We start from the raw sequence: 14,068 nt of genomic DNA on the forward strand, positions 1-14,068 counted from the left end.
TCCAACACCATAGAAGTTTCTTATTTTAAATCCTAATGGTGCAGTGTGATGCCAGATCTTTGGACACTAATTAATGAGATCATTCATTACTGATCTGCTCATACATTATTACCATCAGCTTTCAGCTCATTCATTTGACTTGTCCACTTAATTTTCAAGGTAGATGCATGAATTCCTCACAGCCAGGCCACTTGCAATGGCAGGTAGCTCTGGAGTTTTCCTGCATTTTAATTTTATAAGTTTACTTGCTTCTCTGTTTGAGGTAAATGTGAGGGTCTGTGGTTAGACCATGAAGCTTTGTAAACCGTTCAACTACTACTGACAACTTAATCCCCTCCATAAGCTGCTCAATGAGATGTACAGGATGACGTTTCCTGCTTGGCATCGCTACTTGCCGCACCTCCTACAGTGCTCTTGGGTCAACAGCGGGGTCATCAGCCAGGGACCACTGCCCATTGATGTTTTGCTCCCTTAACCCTGGTGCATCTCCTGGTGGCGGATCAGTGGCAGGGATGTCTCCCTGCCACCCCCTGTAGTTTCCAATGGGGTTTGTCGGTCCCCCAATTTCTGCCCTTCCTCCTCAGCCACAGCCAAAAACCGCCCTTATCAGCCTCTTCAGCTAATTCTCTAATGGCCTTCCTGAGCTCACTCTCCATATCACGGAGTAATCTTGCCGTTGAGCTGACAAAACCCCAGCATCCTACCTCCACAGGGTAGATGATGGTCCTCCAGCCAGCTTCCTTGCACTCAGCTGCCTTACACCTGGAAAGTATATTGGCCCTTGAGGTGATGCATTTAGCAGGATTATTCCTAGTCTGTAATGGTTTAATCTCAGAGGCATTGTGGGAATTTGGGATGTTTCTGGGAATTTGAGAAGATTATGGTTAGTGGTATCTACTGTGAAGGAATCAAAGGGAATTAAAAAAAAACAATTATTCAATCTATGTTGATATAGGCAAGACCATGATTTATTGTCATTCATTAACTGCTCTGAGATAAATTCCTACAAGGCCAATTTATTTTAGTTTTTTGAGAGACAACACGAAATAGGCCCTTCCAGCTGCACTGCCCAGCAACCCTTGATTTAACCCTAACCTAATTTACAATGACTTTATCAACTATCCCAATCCCATACAATACAGGAGGTAAACCTGGATGTATTTTCAAGTTGAGTGTCCTTTGAACTTTGGAAAGCACAAACATGTTTTTGAGTGCCCCAAACTAGCAAAATGATTTAATTTTTATATTATCGAGGAGTGAGATCACCAAATCATTTAGACTAGCAAAGCAGATGCTGGAAGAATGGTAGTACAAGTTATTCTAATTGTTACATGAAATGTAAACAGAGATCGGGTATAAAACAAGTATAAAAATATTTGTTGAAACCTTAGACTAAACTGCTGAATAATCTTTAAAGAGCATGACTTTATCTGTAGTTCTGCTTAGTCTGAACTACAGATAAAGTCTTGTGGTCTGCCTTTCCTGAATGCTCTCTACTGTCTATATCCTAGTTCCAGTTAAGGCATAAATATCAGCCCATAGGCTCCCCTTGTGCGTCACTATCCTAACATAATTTAAACTGCTGACATATCGTAACATATTTGGGATCTGAATAATCAAAAAGCTTTCAACACAAATTTTACTGAAGATTTTATTAAAGTTACAGTACATAGGAAAGTTTTCAGAAGTTTGTAAGTTACAAGACTGAGCATAATATTTAATGCAAGTGAGATTTTAATCGAATATTGCAGAGGAAATAGAAGCTGCGGTTCAATTTGCTGGAGGAACTCAGTGGGCCAGTGAGCACTTATGGTAGCCATGTCTCTCCTTACTGCATTCCTGCTTGCTGCCATCCACCCTCCATGCCCCTTACCTGGTTTCGCTTGTTACCTTTCAGCTTGTACTCCTTTCCCTACCCTCTCCACCTTATCTGGGTGGCTTCTCCCTTCTTTTCCAGTCCTGATGAAAGGCCTCTGCCTGACTTTATTCTCCTTCATAGATGCTGTCTGTCCTGCTGAGTTCCTCCAGCATTTAAAAAAAAATTTTTAAATACAGAGCTACAGAGATACAGAGCAGAACTGGCCCTTCCAGCCCAACGAGCCACGCCATCCCAGCAACCCACCTATTTAACCCTAGCCTAATCACAGGACAATTTACAATGACCAATTAACCCAGCCAACCTCAAGCCAGATGACGTAATGGTGTCAGCGCTGGACTTTGAGGCAACAGGTCCCGAGTTCAGATCCAGCCATCTCCTTGCATGCTGGGTTGAGCATTGAGCTAGCAACCTGGCAACCTTGTGAAAAAAGTCAGGTGCTATGGAAACGTCAAAAATGGTGCATGGTGTGCCACGAGGCGTAAAAAGTAACGACAACTTTACATCTCCGAAAGGAAACTGGAAACTGGAACTCCTGGAGGGAAACCCGGTGTGGTCATGGTGGGGAGGTGGGGGTGGAATGCGATATAGCTGGGTCTTATTACATTCCTACACGTCAATAGCCCTTTGGGGTGGCATGCTACTTCAGTAATTTTAGGGGCTTCCACACTCATCTCAGCCCTCCCTCTCCAAGCAGCAGAAGAACCATATTCTGTGGTCTTCTATACTGAGCCCTTGTGGTGGCTGCACCAGGCTTCACTGCGTACCTCAGCCAGTCGACAGCCTTATTCAACGGACATCTCGATGTGCTGGCTCACCTGCACTTGGCAGACCAAAGCTGCTGATCTGCCAGCAGCACTTGATGTTCATCTCTGTGTACGTCCCTGGGAACAGCCTGTAAACCCATGATCGTCTGTCACGCAGCTGCTCGAGATGAACCGTGACATAGGCCCTTGAATCTTTCTCCAAACCCACAGCCTGCAGAGAGGTGAGCAACCATCTCATTCGCACTACAGTTAACATAGTGGGATTAATGCACTGGGCACGCAGGAAGGTTCTGACTGGGAGGGCACTTGCCACCAACCAGGAAAGCTCTGAGTACCTGCTAGTGAGGCCTGGTGATGAGTCATTCTGCCAGATGCTCTGAACAGTCTGCTCATGAACCACACCACCGTGCCTGCAGGGCGTACTGTGCTGACCACTGGTATGAAAGAACTTTTTAAAGGAAGGGTAGATGGTGCGACATTGTCTAGCTGACTGGGACATTGTGTGACAACAGGGCCCATCCTTTGCAACACTAGGGCAGATGGAACCTTAGGACACAGTGGTACTTGGTGCCCATTAATTAAGTTCCACACAACCTGATGTAGCTACACATGAAGGTGGTCATCAGGGTGAGGGTAACATTGAGTACATTTTTGCCCCATTGTTCAGAGTCATGTGCATTGTGACCCACTTGATTACTCCATCTTGGATCCCCATATCAACTGAAAACAATTTGTGTGATTTCTAAACTGGAGGAGGAGCAGGTGGGTGGGGGTGGCCAGACTTGCATCAAATACAGTAGCCCTGAGAGTACTGCACAGATGTGACCATGTTCTCCTCAGCTTTCTTCTCCAGTCCTGATGAAGGGTCTCGGCCGGACACGTCAACTGTCTCCATAGATGCTGCCCAGCCTGTTGAGTTCCTCCAGCATTTTGTGTGTATTGCTAGGATTTCCAGTGTCTGCAGATTTTCTCTTGTTTGTGACCACGTTCTTCCCAGTTTTTGGCTCCCATAATCTTAACTTTTTTTAAAAACAAGTATAGACACTGGGTCTGGAATGTAAAATAGAACCACTTGGAGCTGTTGGCAGGTCATCTGCAAAACTGTGGTTGAAGAGCAGGAATGTTTGAATATCAAAGGTATTATCAATTCAATGAAATTGGCCGATAATGTAAGGTGGGTCTAGAGTAGATGTAAATGGTATCACAAACAAGAAAATCTGCAGATGCTGGAAATCCTAAGGTGTAAATGGTCCTGACTAAAGATCAGAGAAGAAGAAAGTTATGCTTTTGGAAAGTTATGCTTTTGGAAGGATAGAAAAATGTTTTTCTTTATTAACAAATTCAACGCTAATGTTCATAGGGGATGTTCAGAACAATTCAATGCTAATGTTCAGAGGGGATGTTTAAAAAAAAGTAACTTGGATGTAAGAAAGCAAGCTACTAATTCTATGCTTGCTGATTATTTTAAAGGGTAAACAAATAAAATCCTCCCTACAACATTGGGAGATTTGCTAAGATTACACTTGGCAAACTGTACACTGTTTTGATTTCTACTCATGGTACGATTTTGAGCCAAAAGAGAATGATTAAACTGCTCCCCAGATTTGACCTGAAATGTCAGTGTTTCTTTTCCTCCCACAGTTGCTCCCTGACCTGTTTGTTGAGTTTGATCAGCATTGCTTGTACAGAGATGAAGGGGATATGGCCTCTACTTTAAACTAAAATGCATAGTAAACACGTTAAAAATATTTATGTGAGAGTTCACAAAGCTTATTCTGATTAGTTGGTTTTACCCAAAAGATTAAAACTGAGGAGTATAGTTTTAAGGATAAGGGTAGAGCAGAGGACAAGTTATTTTCTCAAAGGAATGTGACTGCTCAGAATGTTGTACCTTAGTTTGGGCATTTGATCATTGGTAGTTAATATTAGTGGGCTTGGCATGCAGCTGGGGTTTTGCTGTGCGTGGTCAAGTCTGTAGAACAATTGGTTCTTGGAGATCTAAAGTTCAATAAAAATTGATTAGTCTAGTTCTAAATGTTCTCAAAGTAGCTGCTGTCTTTAATAGATCACTAATGAGGAACTTAAGATCTGATAGAGTGCGAGACCAATATTTGTATACACTTTTCAGAGTCTTAGGTCACCCTAATGCTCTAATAGAACATACTTTTGAATTAACAGAATTGCAAAATAGTTATCTATATCTAAAATTGTATATGAACAATTGAACTTTTGCTTTTCATTCTCAACCCAATTAATTTCTTTTGCAATATGTACCTTTTTAATGCTGGAGTTCAACAATAACATATTACTCAACATTGCCAAAATCAAAGAACTGTTAATTGCCTACAGGAGGAAGAAACTGGTGGTCAATAGCCAGCCTTCATTAGAGGATTGGAGGTGGGGGAGAGTGGATGAAGTAGAAAGCTGGGAAGTGATAAGTGGAAAAAGCCAACAGCTGGAGAAGGAAGTCCATTATTATCCTACTATGCTGCTTACTATATTGCCATGGAGAACAAGAACATTTTATAAACACTAGTATGTGCACAAATGGAACATTTACATCTACAGATTTGGACATTTTGCCTTGTGCATACCTTACATTCAGAAAATCAGTGGCCCTTGTACTGATTCCAAGGAAATCCCATTACACATTTTGCTCAATCAGAAACATAGAAAATAGGTGCAGGAATAGGCCATTTGGCCCTTCGAGCCTGCACCGCCTTTCAGTACAATCATGGCTGATCGTCCAACTCAGAACCCTGTACCTGCCTTCTCTCCATACCCCTTGATCCCTTTAGCCACAAGGGCCATATCTAACTCCCTCTTAAATATAGTCAATGAACTGGCCTCAACTGTTCCAACCTTTTACTACTGCTCACTATTCTGTTATTTGGCCAAGCCATATGCACCATGCCAAGCTTAGCTCCACTTCGTCAAAAAATACACAATTGCTTCTAATAAATCCAAGCTAGCTTTCTCTAATTGATAATCTAGGAATACATACACAATATCTGCAGTCTTCCAGTCCTCAGGCTTTAAAATGTATAAGATGTTTGGAAGATTTCTATCTGGGACTTCTGCAAATTATTTCACTGCTTCTCTCAGTAAGCTCAGATGCAATGTATCTAGACCCGGTGATTTATCCAAATTGAAGGCAGTTAGCTTTTAAAACCTTATATTGATTTATAGACTATCTAGTATCTCAACTACATACACTTTCCTTTGATAAAACGACAGTAGAACATTCCTTCATTGTTCTTGTGATGAGTGTTCTTGTATTTCATGAATGGATTTCCTATTTGGAATCTGATTGTCACCACCTCATCTCTTTCAACCCTTGGTTGCAAGGGTCCAAAAGAGTATACTTGGATTTCCTTCTGTTTGCTGCTTTTCTTTTCTCATCCTTTGTTGGTCCTTCATTTGCTTTTTTAACTTTTCCCTTGAACATCTGTTAACCACCCAAATGTTAGCAATGTAGTGTACTACAGGATTTTATTCTGCTATATCTTATTCCTGTCTTTTTGGTCAAGCAGTTTTTTCCCTTGACAGCAACATACTTAGACTGTAGGAGCTTCTCCACCTTAAAACCCTCTCACTTATGGTGAATTTGTGGAATTTGTTACCACAGGTAGCTGTGGAGGCTGGGTCGTTGGGTGTATGTAGGGCGGAGATTGGTCGGTTCTTGATTGGCCACTGTATCAAGGGTTACAGGAATTTGGCTGAGGAGGAGAAAAAAAGGATCAGCCAAGATCTCACTGAGAGCAGACTCAGTGGGCCAACTGGCCTAATTCTGCTCCTATGTCTTATGGTCACTTCAAAGCTTGTGGGGAAAGAGTGGGAAGATAATGCCACGTGATCACATTGAAGGCTGCAATGATGGAATGGTCTATTACTGATCGTATTTTTCTAACAAGTTTTTGCCTGTCAAGCTTTAATTCCAACTAATCTCCACTGAAGCAACACACATCAAAGTTGCTGGTGAACGCAGCAGGCCAGGCAGCATCTGTAGGAAGAGGTGCAGTCGACGTTTCAGGCCGAGACCCTTCGTCAGGACTAACTGAAGGAAGAGTGAGTAACTTCAGTTAGTCCTGACGAAGGGTCTCGGCCTGAAACGTCGACTGCACCTCTTCCTACAGATGCTGCCTGGCCTGCTGCGTTCACCAGCAACTTTGTGTGTTGCTTGAATTTCCAGCATCTGCAGAATTCCTGTTGTTTGCGTTTAATCTCCACTGAGTCTGTTTTGGTCATTGAAAATGGTGCTTATTCAAATATTTTGTGTCTTGGTGTGTTCTATTTCCCATTTGGTAGGTATCATTTATAAACTTTGATGTTTTAATTGTGTAACTAGATGTATTCCCCATTGATACTTCACTTAACCTGACTCGTTTGACAAAAATTGAGGAGGTTCTCCTTGACATGCTTTGGAAATACTCTTTGCCTCTTTGTCTTTGCTATCCTGGTCTATGTTAGGGATAGTCAGCATGGCTTTGCCAAGGGCAGGTTGTGCTTTACAAGCCTGATTAAACTCTGAGGATATAACAAAGCACATTGATGAAGGAAGAGCAGTGGATGTACTGTATATCGATTTAAGTAAGACATTTGATAAGGTTCCCTCTAAAAGGCTCCTTCAGGAAGTAAGGTGGCATGGGATCCAAGGAGACCTTGCTTTGTGCATCCAGATTTGGCTTGTCAACAGAAGACAAAGTGTAGTTGTAGGTGGTTCATATTCTGCATGGAGGTTAGTGACCAGTGGAGTTCTGCAGGGATCTGTTTGGGGGCTCCTCCTCTGTGATTTATATATATATATATATGAATGACCTGGATGAAGAAGTAGCAGGGTGGGTTAGTAAATCTGCTGATGACACAATGGTTGGGGATGTTGGGGATAGTCTGGAGGGTTGTCAGAGGTTACAGCAGGATATCGATAGGATGCAGAACTGGGCTGAGAAGTGGCAGATGGACTTCAACCTGGATAAGTGTGAAGTGGTTTATTTTTGTAGGTCCAATTTGAAGACAGAACATAATATAAATGGTAAGGCTCTTGGCAGTGTGGAGGATCTGAGAGATCTTGGGGTCTGTGTCGATAGGACACTCAAAGCTGCTGCGCAGCTCGACAGTGTTGTTAAGAAGGCGTATGGTTTGTTGGCATTCGTCAACCACAGGATTGATTTCAAGAGCTGTGAGATGTTACAGCTAAATAAGACCTTGGTCAGGCCCCACTTGGAGTACTGTGTTCAGTTCTGGTCACCTCACTACAGGAAGGATGTGGATACTATAGAGAGAATGCAGCGGAGATTTACAAGGATGTTGCCTGGATTGGAGGGAATACCTTATGAGAATAGGTTGAGCGTACTTGGCATCATCTTGGAGCAATGGAGGATAAGAGGTGACCTGATAGAGGCGTATAAGATGAATGAGGGGCATTGATCGTGTGGATAGTCAGAGGCTGTTTCCCAGGGCTGAAATAGCTAACATGACGAGGCATAGTTTTAAGGTGCTTGGAAATAGGTACCGAGGGACTGTCAGGGGTAAGTTTTTCCACACAGTGATGGGTGTATGGAATGCACTGCCAGCAGCAGTGGTGGAAGTGGATACAATGGGGTCTTTTAAGAGCCTCTTAGATGGGTACATGGAGCTTAGCAAAATAGAGGGCAATGCACTTGAGAAATTCTGGCCAGTTTCAAGAGTAGGTTACATGATTGGCACAACTTTGTGGGCTGAAGGGCCTGTAATATGCTGTAACTTTCTATGTTCTATATTAGGATAGTTGATATCCCCCTTTATCAGTCCTCTGGCTTCTGCATATCTCTGCAATTAGTCTGCAAATTTGCTCCTCCATATCCTACACAAGGAATATTGACCTGTAGATCAGTTACATCATTGCATCTAGTTTGTCTTTTGATCATTGTAGAGCTCTCCAACACTGCAATACTTTCCCACATCAACCGTACCGTTGCCCCTCCTTCCCTTTTTATGTATTCAGAAATGTTCAGATCCCTTTCCTGGATTTAAAGTGAGATTCCTGTTTCAGCCTTAACATTCCATATGGTTAAATGCTTCTGCAGCCCAATAACCTTGCTGAACTTGCCTTTTGAGTTTGCATTCTGTAAACAATCAGTCATCTTCCTTGTACATTCTCAGGCATTTTGTAGAACCAGGTTAGTTCTTGTTCTGGCACTGATGATCTCTCCCAGTCCTTTTGGCACCTTCCTCCTCTCCTCTTTAGTGCTGCCATCCTATCCCATCCCCATTCTGAGCCTCTTTTCATTCCTCTGCTGCTCCACAGCTCTCTCAAACCTCCTGCATGGTTGTTGATTCCAGTTTTGTTGAGGTATAATCGGTCTGGCCTGTGTAATACCCACGGCTATTTTGTGAAAAATACGGCATGTAATTTGCAAACATCTGGTATGCTCCAAAAGTGAAAACAGGTCATCTGGTCTTCATAACATTGAGTAAAGAATAAATATTGGCTAGTAAAGCTCCTTGACTCTATGATAAAGTGCCATTTCTCTCTTCCCTCCCCCACCCCCCCCCCCAAAAATTTAACCTGAAAGGGCAGATGAGCTTCCAGATAGAAGCTACCAGACTACTTTGTCACTGTAGTGGAATGCCAGCAGCATATGTTTTTACTTGTGCTTAGCCCTTTGGAGTGGGACTGAACTACAAACTGCTGACTTGAGTATGAGAGTTCTTGGCTCAATCATGGGGAAAGCGGGGGGCGGGGGCGAGAAGGGTTTGCGTTCTCAGTTGTACTGAAGCATATGTAAAATTCAAAGGTGAAGCTTCAATTTTAATGATCTGTTGCCATTTTTGTTGTGCAGTTGCCAGAGTTAATGTCAGCAACCGCGTAGTATTTGCATACATATGATTGCCATTATGCTTAAGTTGCAGTAAGTCCTGGCTCCATGCCAGTTGGTACAGTGAAGGTATTGGCCAGCTTGATATTGTTAGCTATTCAGGCAGGCAAAGAGCTTGCTTCAACATTGGCCATGAAGTGAGAGCATCAAGGTTATGTAATGGTTGGCTCGATGGGGGAAAAGAAATCCAAAGAACGTGATGGTCCTCTCCTTATTTTTTTTAAAAATATTTATGTCGGCAGTGAAATTTGTAAGATTACAGAAACTCGAAGCAAGCTGTCAAACATACCAGGATTCAATGCAGCACATTTCTGAAATGTTGTAAAGTTGATCTATTTATACTGAAGTTGTGCATTTTTATTGATTCCTTTAAGTGAAATACTTGAATGCAATGATGGGTCAATAATATTTTTCCAATTATTTTGTGAAGGAAGCATAATGGACAGGGTGCAAATTGTAACTGGAATTTTGCTGATTTACAATCTGAAAGCAATAGGTAGCGATCTCACAATAAATTGATCAAACAAATTTTGTGGTCCAGTCTCAAATTGTATAGGATATTTAAGCTGCTTTCAGGTGGTTTAAGAATGTTCCCATGCTCAATGGTGATGAACCTTGTATATGGGTGTTAAGTACAAACCTGAAGCAATTTGTATTGTATTCGTCCAAAGAGTGGGTGATTAGTCTCTACTTCCTCCTGAGACTCTCCCAATAACAATGTCAGCTTTTAGGCATTTCAATTTACTGCAGGTGATGTCATGAAATGGCCAAGGGCACAAGATACAACAAAAACTGCAGAACCATACAAGATCCTAGTTGTAGCACGCAAAGCCTCAATGCAAACTCAGCAGTATGTCTAGCCAAGCCTTAGGACTGAGAATGCCAGTATGAGGGGGAGGGGTGACATGGGCCAATAGTTGTAGGAGTGAGGGATAACAAGCAGATAGAGCCAGATTTTTTTTGGGGGGGGCGGGGGTGGTCAGAGGTTGAATTGGAAGGGACAGTTGGGCAATAGGTGGAAACAGAGGGAAGTAAAAGGCAAAATGGGAAGGGGATAAAAGAATGCAAAGTGGTAAATCAATCCTAGCCATCCTCCCTTTCCACTATCAACCCTGATGCAGGGTCTTGACCTGAAGCATCAATGATTCCTGCGCGCCCCCCCCCCCCCAGCAGACACTGCTCAACGTAGAGTTCCTGCAGCAGATTGATAGTGCTCCAGGTTCCAGAATCTGGGGTGTCTTGTGTCTTCCTCGCCAGTAGTCTGCTTACCGGTGCCCAGCTTGAGTTTCACCAGGACCACTTGACTGCAGATCTTATGGCGATATTGATCCAAGCATGGACTGAATAGTTGGATACCAGAAATGAGCTGGACAGCAAGGCAGTATTTGAACTGAGTATGGCATCAACAAACCCTGGTGAAAACAGCAGTGAATGGGCATCAGCAGGAAAATATTCCAGTGGTTGGAATTATACCTTGCACAAAGGAAGATGCTTGTGGTTCTTGGTTGTCAGCTCTATGGCATCAGTGCAAAGGTTTCTCAAAGCAGCATCCTAGGCGCAAGCAATTTCAGCTGCTTCATCAATGACCTATCTTCCATCAAGTCAGATGTTATTTGATTACACCATATTCAATTCTCTTTGTAGCTCCTTTGCAAAAGAAGCAGCCAGTGCCTGCTTGCAGTTAAATCTAGACAATATTCAGAGTTTCATAAATTGCAAGCAGTGCATATGCTACAGAAGTACCAGGCAATGGTCACTTCCTCCTTTGACTTTGAATGGCATTACCATCACTAAATCCCCCACCATCAAAGTTCTGGGTCATCATTGACCAGACGGTCAACCAGATTATCTACATAATACCATTGCCGCAAGAGCAGATCAGAAGCTGGGTCTCCTGTAGTGAATGACACATTCTCACACTTTCCATCATGTCAGTTTCTCTCCGTTTGCATGGATGAGTACAGCTGTAGCAACATTGAAGAAACTCGACATTATCCAGAGCAAAGGAGTTAATTTGGTTAGTACCACATCAACCACGCTAAAATTTAAATTCATCCACCACCATGTCTGCAATGTGACTAATCTAAATAGTGCACTACAATTACTCAGCTTGGCTACTCCAAAAGCAACTCTCAAACCTACAATCTCAACCACCAAGAAAGACAGTGCAGAAGTCCATGAGTAGAACCATCACTGACTCAGGTTCTCCTTCAAATTTCTCACCATCCTGATTTGCGAATATAGTTCAGTTTTTTTTCCCCATTATCACTGGCTCTCAATCCAGGAGGGCTCTGCATTGGGTGTTGGTCTTTTTTTTTGAAATGGGAATCTCTCAAGTTTGTTTTGTGGCTGCCTGTTAAGCAGAAGAATCACAAGGCTGTGTAATATATACATACTTTAATAGTGTACTTTGAACTTTGATAGCAATCTTTGCAAGAAGACCTGCAGTGGGTCAAGAAGGCAGCTGATGTATACTGGGTCAAGGCCTCCAGGTTGATTCAACTTCAGAGACCTCAAAAACATGAATGCACGTTGAGCCTTGAAGGGAGGTAGCAAACTTTAAAGGCTAAATCAAATACTGTGCAATTGGTTTTCCATTAAAATTCTTCCATGGAGTTTATGCAAGTATTGCAGTTTTAATTTCCGGACATGTAACAGGGTGAAGTGATTCAACAGGAAGTTTTGTAACTTTAAAGCTCATGCAAAATGAGTTGGCTTAGGGCTTTGCATACTTTGCATATTTTCTCTGTAACTGTGGGTTCCTCAAGTCATGAAGAGATGCTGATAGATTACTTGATTCCTAAAATATAACTAAAACAATCAATTCGAAGTTGAGGGAGAGACACACACTGAGAAATGATGAGGAATTGCTCTAGGGCAGGGGTTCCTAACCTGGGGTCCACAGACCGCTTGATGAAGGGTATTGGTCCATGTTAAAAAGGTTGGAAATCCCTGCTCTAGGGTGACAGCTTGGATCTGATGGGCCAAAGAACTACATCTTGTACTCAATGAATTGTACTATAAGATGCAGTCCACTTAAACATTGCATACTGTGGCACATACTTGGTCCATGATAACAGGAGAGAAAAGCTCGGTTAATTCAACAGCTGTTTTTATTGCGACGTGCACAAAAGCAGACCGGGTGCTATGGCCTGGGGAGCATACCCACTCAGTCATATATAGACGGAGGAGGTGGTTATTATACACCCCGGTTACAGTCAGGGTGACCCACACAAACGCACATGCAAATAACTGTATAACCCAAGCTAAAATACAACAAAAAATGAACTTGAACATCCCATGATAATCCCACAGAAGCGTTTTAACACGAGCAATAAACCGTGCTGGTCATTAGGAAAACTGGGGCAAGCTGCTGATCACGCCCTCTTGGAGCACCACAATATTGTTTCAAGCAACCACATGTTCGTTTTCTTTTGGAAGTGGGGTCTGCTTTTCACGCAGTAACTAATCTTCCTCTCTTCCTACAAGAATAGGCCTTTCATATTTGTGGCTTAATTCCTTTTGCTGATGCAGTTAGAGAAAACAGCTTAGCACTGTGCCCTTTCACCTCTTGCCCTTGAACTTCAATTACAATGAGAGGGTAGAATAAAAACCCTCTGTCGTTGATGTTCAGAACTCCAGTTGAAGTGAGGCAGTTGTTTTGATCGACTATATTAGCCGAGTCCTGCTGTCATATTGACTGCAGTAGCAATCCATATACAATTGTTATTTTCATGAAGTGGAGATGCTTACTTTTGTCCTGTCTGATTTGTCACCATTAATCTGTTTGTAATGATTTAATTTTTCAGTCACCTTGTAGATACTGTATTTTATCACAGAAATGAATTTAATTTTTATCTTTCATAAAATTTTCAGCTTCAATATAAAGTCTTTAGCAGCAAATAATGCATGTTCATGCACTAATATTACAGATTAATAGCAAATGTATTTTAAGCTTATCAGCTAGTAGAAGTATAGGTTGAACATGGGGGTGCTGGTGGTGGTGTGGTTGATGCAGTGATGGCCTGGAAGGAATGTCTGCACTAATTTGGTGTGAAGGGGCTTCATTTTGCATCAGCTTGGTTGAATGTATTGATTGTCATTTTGTTATAGATTTTGACGGTATGTGTTTTGGTGCTCTCTAGGATGAAGGCTGGCAGTGTCAGGACAGTGCACCTTGGCTCTGTGATGGCCATAAACACTTTTCTATCAGAAATAAGATGTACGATGGACAATATATTTCGCTAACAACACCAAGTTGCTTCTCTGTTAAAGCAGAACCAGTAACTCGGCCACCCACAGCCCTAGCTGTTGCTTCCATTATCCATGCTTTGCCCGTGTAACTTCAACACTAAATATAGGCCAGATTCAAAATTTTCTATATTCTTTGACCATTTCTGATTATTTGTGATGTCTGAAGAGTTTCTACTTGGGAATAAGTTACTTTAAATTGTCCTGAAAATGGGGAATATTTAGTGAAGCTGCATTTATATTGGTCCAAATAATGCTCAACCTGACTTGAATTTGATTACAAATCCCCATAGTCACGCTAACCTTTTGCGTATCTG

General features: G+C 42.2%; 1 protein-coding gene across 3 annotated transcripts in view; it reads left to right on the forward strand.

Annotated features, from left to right (window-relative positions):
* pcsk5b (proprotein convertase subtilisin/kexin type 5b) overlaps positions 1–14,068 on the forward strand; it is a 336,889-nt gene that overhangs the window by 120,784 nt on the left and 202,037 nt on the right. The window lies entirely within an intron of this gene.

This window comes from Mobula hypostoma, chromosome 16 (genome assembly GCF_963921235.1).
Source record: "Mobula hypostoma chromosome 16, sMobHyp1.1, whole genome shotgun sequence".
NCBI lineage: Eukaryota > Metazoa > Chordata > Chondrichthyes > Myliobatiformes > Myliobatidae > Mobula > Mobula hypostoma.